Raw genomic sequence first — 5,545 nt, 5'->3', positions numbered from 1 at the left:
GAAGGAATGCCTCAGATCAGAAAGCTGTTGAATAATTTTTTTAATCTATACTCTAAACTTTGATATATTATATAAAATATATATATATATAATCTATATTAAGGAGAAACCCACACTGAAAGTTTAAAAGTTTAAGACGATGTGCGTCTGATAGAAGCTAAGCAGAGTTTTAAAGATTGAGACAACGTTTAGACTTTTACTGGTGTCTCCAACCATGGCAGCTGCAGTGTAGGTGGCAACATTTCATTCTTTAGAAGCATGTGCTGGGGCCATACTCTACATGTTCAAACCTAACTCTCTATAAGCTACACAACGGGTCTTTGTCAGCCTCATCCTCCCGGCGGTTTCTTTTGTATGCGTGGTGTTGTTGGGTTGGTTTTTTTGTGTTGTTTTGTTTTGGGGTTGGTTGTTGGGGGTTTTTTTCCTCCTCAGTTTGAATCTCTGCCTCTCTTTCCGTTGTTCAGTCCGGTTATTGAGCCATTTGAGCCTTTTGTTGACAAGCCTTTGTTCTAATTCCTGACAGAGCATCCCGTGCTTTTCTGTTGTCCCCAGTTCTCCAGCTCCATCCAGTTCTCTTGGCTGAGTGGGAGATGTCTTCACTCATAGAGATTACTGGCAGGAGGGAGAGGCTGGGCATGTGATTTTGGGTTTTTCTTCTGATTTAGCAACAAAACTGTGATGCCTCTTTCTCAGTTCTCCTTCCTTTTGGGCTGTAGAGTAATACTTGGCTTTCAGCTCCTTTTCTGATTACAGTAGTACCAGTCTATCATGCATATATTCTAACATGATGTCATGTGCAGACTATAAAATAGCAAATTAGAGAAGGCAGGGGGAAATTTTTTGCATTTATATTTTTATATTGTAGGAGATAAATATATATATATATACAACTATTCATTCGAAAACCAGGGCTGCTGTGGAAGCTAGACAGCCAATGAGTCAAGAGCCATCCATGGGCTTTGAGATTCAAAGGCTTAAAAAAGTATATTCTAATTTACATTATTTATACTATGTCTTTATAATCCTAGATTGTTGTGGGGGGTTTTGTTCTGTTTCCTTTTGTTTTCCTTTGGAATGACTGAAAGAAAAACCTGCTGCGGTTTGGTGGCAGGAGCTATCAATGCAAGATTATCTTGGATTATATTCATGGGATGATGTTCTACAAAGGTTCACGTATTCTCTTGTGACCAAGGTAACATGTTCCACAGCACAGCAGACTGATGACAGCAGGAAGAAGGGGTTGCTCTGCTTCTTCCTGTGAAATACTTCGTCCTTTCTCGAAGGGATGCAAAGCCCAGCTGACATGTGAATGGGGGACTTGCACCTTCCATCACATTGAGATTGTTCTGTGGGCTTGGGGTTCTTCTTTGTTTTATTCTTCTACAGTAAACGAGCTCCAGGTATTCACACAATATCACTTCAGGTTAGAAAAGCGGAAAAAAAAAAGAGAAAAAAAAAAGAGAAAAACTAACCAAAAAAAAACCCAACCCCTCACAAACAAAAAGGTGCAAAAACTCCACAGATGCTAGTGCCTTGCCCTGCTGATGTGGCATGGACAGCACCAACCTGACCAGATCATCGTGGGGGTGAGAACATGTTGTCCAGAAGGTGTCCGATGTGTTCTCACTCCCCAGAGGGATGAGCTTTGTGCCAAGCTGTGTTGTTTGGAAACATGATGGTGGTATCAGCAACACTGAACCTTTCCTTTCTCCTGTTACCCCCTGCCCTTGGTCTTGGTGCTAAGATATCTCTAGAACCGTTGCTGCTAGTTGATAGCTTTTCATTTATATAAATATATATATATATATAAAATATTATTTTATTTTTTAAACTTTTTTGTTTGTTTTCAATGGAGATGTAGCATGTTTGGAACCGATCTCTCTCGGAGTCACTTTCACTGCCAGGGTTCACGCACTGTCTTCCCCGGAAAACACGCACTTCTACCTAGGTCTTGCTCACCTCCTGCTAAACCCCTTTGCCCCCAGCAGAACCACACAGCCAGCACTGGGCAGAGATGTGTGGCCAAGCCACTGTGGACTGGCTCAGCTTTCAGATCCCATGGGAACAGCTAGACTGGTGTTGATCAGAGCTTTGGAAGCGTTTTCCCTCTATCCCTATGGGACTGAGCCTACCCGAAGCACTAGTGGTGGCCAGTCTTTGTGTCCTGACTGCCTCTTTTGCTGTAAAATGGGGCCAGACGGTTCAAGGGGTGTAGAGCAGACCCCGCATACCTTCTGTAGCACTTACTCCCTGTCCCCTCTGCCTTACCTCAGATGGCAACGTTGGGAGCTAGGTCAGGGCATTGCGCCATTGCAGAGCAATACGCAACACCTAGCAAGCAAAATAATACGGTGGCGTTTGCATTTTCTTCCCAACAAATGATGTGATCAAATTGACCCGTTCATCTAGAGGGGTAAAAATTAAACCCTCTGCAGCTGGGCAGGCTTGGGCTGTTGTTTGCCTGATGGTAAAATAGGGATCTCTCCACGCAAGGTGCTTCAGCTCTGCTCAGGGTGCTGCCACAAAGCCCTCAGAGCTGCTCCTTGGTAGGGAGGTGGCAGGCTCCCTCCTTAGCTAACATTTTGGAGATGTAAAAAGAAAGATGGACTTGCTGCTCCATTAGTCTCTGACCTGGAGATGGGCAAGGTGAATGTAGATGCTGGAGACAAGAAGTGATTGGATGCACCGGAGGGGAATAGGCAGGTGGGGGAGAGTCTTCCTTGTCGAGCAGCAGAAGAAACAAGTAGCAAAGATGTTTGATGCAAGCTGTGTTGGCCGTCAGAGGGGCTGTAAAGACAGTTTCCCTCCTCCCTTTTTCTTCCATTTTCTCTTTGCTCAACTCCATAGCTCTTTGCAAGGGGGGGAAATAATCACCTGCCTTGCTGTGCCAGAAGAGGTTTAGATTGGATATTAGGAACCATTCCTTCCCCAAAGGGTGCTCAGGCATTGGAACAGGCTGCCCAGGGCAGTGCTGGAGTCACCGTCCCTGGAAGTGTTCACACACCGTGTAGCTGAGGCCCTCAGTGCCATGGGTTAGTGGTGGCCTTGGCAGTGCTGGGAACGGTTGGACTTGATGAGCTTAAAGGTCTTTTCCAACCCAGTTGATTCTATGATGCTGTTTGCAGCAGTGGAAGCTTGTGGCCGCGGGGGCCCACCAAAGTGCCTGGCCTGCATGGAGGGAAGGGACACTTGAGTGTCCAGACACCTTTGCAGGCAGGAGTGCTCCCCAGAGCTTGTGCTGAGCCACCCGAGAGGCCCGTTTACAACTGCTCTGAGCCTTTCTGCTGTTGCCACTGGGGAGTAAATGGTGCCTTGCCTTGTTGGCAAGTAAGAGCTGCCAGAGGCTTCTCCAGGAGTGATTCCTCTAAGTTGTCACTCCTTTGCTTCATTTGCAAATCCCATCCTCAGTGACAGCTCTCACCGGCTGCTCTCATTCCTCATGGCAGAGCGGAACGTGCACCAGTGCTGGTTTTCCCTCCAGGCACTCGGCTGGCAAAGGGAAAGTGCTTGTTTCTTTTGCAAATGACTTTGTGTGCATCAGTGAGCAGCATCAGTAGGAAGCGTGATTCCCTGCCACGGGATGTTACGGATACCTGCGATGGGAAAGGTCAGGGATGGGGAAAAAAGCCATCCCAGCTCCCCCAACACAAACAATTCCCGGCTTTTGTCCTAGACAAACGCAGGTGCTTTGCAAGCTTTCCCTCTAGCCTTCCCAGCCTATCTCCGATCTGTAGCTGTTATTCCCATGGATAGGCTGTGCATGGAAACGTGACTGCCAGCACGAGCAAGACAGGGAGGAATACCAATGCAAAGTGCCTCTGGCTTCCCAGTCCCTGCCTGCCTGGCCTTTCCTAGGAGCAGGTTCAATTCTGTGCCCTGTTTGCAATCCCCAGGGCCCGGCTGGGCAGCAGCAGGTATGGGGAAGTCTCTTTGGCTCGGAGATCACCATGGTTTTGGTTAAATCAATGCCTTTCCTGCTGTGCTGAGTGAGAGGAGGTTGTTTTGAATGTGTTGCTTACAGCATCTTGAACTGCTTTGGCTGCAGAGAGAGAAGGGTTTAATTTGTTTCAGATGAGCTCTTTATGTTCTCCCCCCCTCCCTGTATCTTTGCTATGGCATTGGACTGTGAATAATGCACACTTCTGCAGACCCTCGGGTTTGTGTTTCTAGCCCGTGGGCTTTTCTGTTGCCAATCTCCCCTCCCCTCTCTTTGCTCAGGCTCTTGCCTCTTTCACCCTGCTGTGAAGCAGGAATCCGTGAAGCACATCCAGACGTGTCCTTCTGCAGGGCTCGCCTGTGGCCGCAGGGGTCCCTCTGGCCACGAGGCTGAACTCAGCAGGGATAATCCTCACAAGAGACCAAAGCTCTTCCCATACCAGCAAAAGCACATGGGAGCCACAGGGGCTTGAGAGGGGACGTGATGGGCAGGGTCCTGATGTGTTGCCTGCCTTGGGTCTCATCTGACCGCGGCGATGTCCCCCCATGTGCTGTTGTGCTTTTGCTGATACAACTCCTCAGACGTGATTCAGGCTCAGTCCATCTCTTTCTCACAGCACAAACTCAACCAGGTCGCCCTCGGGGTCCTTCGGGGTCCCTTTTCTTTCTTATCTCATGAGGATTGCTGTTTGTTTGACCAGTGGGTAAGACAACCTAGACAGCCGGCTTGCAAATAAGCATCAACAGCCTCTGCTTTTGCAGACTGCCCTCTGAGCCCTGTCGAAAGAGGTCTTAAAAGCAGAGAAATGGTACGTTGCTCCCCCAGCCATTGTATTCAATGCAGTAATGCCTATGCAATTCCTGTCTCCCTTGGAGACACGTATGATGTGTGTGCATGTAAGCTAGTGTATGTATACAGTACATATGCATATGGTCTATATATTGTATATACGCACATCCCAGTACATATACACACAGTACAAAAAAAAAAAGATTAAAATCACATGCTTATATATCTATAAATAAAATCCTATATATTTATATATTTCTATGTTTTCAATAGATATAAAGATATAATATAGAGATAGACTCAACCACCCTTGTGTAAGGCTGGCCCTGTGTTCTGGCACAAGGCGCGTAACACTGAAGACTTTGGACTTTGGGATAGTTTTAGCCATACACTGAGGCCTGCATTTAGGTGTATAGCACTCTATGGAGAGGGGCTTTGCTGTGATTAGGGCAAGGGGTGTCCTTGCTGGCATGTTAACCAAGCGCTAAATAAGGTTTGTGTCATAGGGGAATGTCCTTGGTGGGGGGAAATTGCTTGAGTGTCCTTGTCTCCTCCCGAGTGAGCCTCTGGCTGAGGCCCTGTGTGTTCACACTTGCACAGATACATATCCCGCCTTCATATGCACTTTGCTCTCTCTGCACAGATGCGGTTGGCAACCGGTGCCGTGAGAATGGGGCTTTCTGCTGTTGTTCCCAGTGTTCCTTGGTGCTGGCAGGCTCAGCGAGCGCATGGCTTTGCTCTTGGGCATCAGTCAGTGATACAGCTACGCACTGGGATAAAGGCAGCAGGAAAGCCAAGGCATTCCTGAGTAGAGGGAGG

Source organism: Psittacula echo (assembly GCF_963264785.1).
Source record: "Psittacula echo genome assembly, chromosome: 5".
Taxonomy (NCBI): domain Eukaryota; kingdom Metazoa; phylum Chordata; class Aves; order Psittaciformes; family Psittacidae; genus Psittacula; species Psittacula echo.
The sequence above is the reverse complement of the archived record's forward strand: the minus strand, read 5'-3'. Positions refer to the sequence as shown.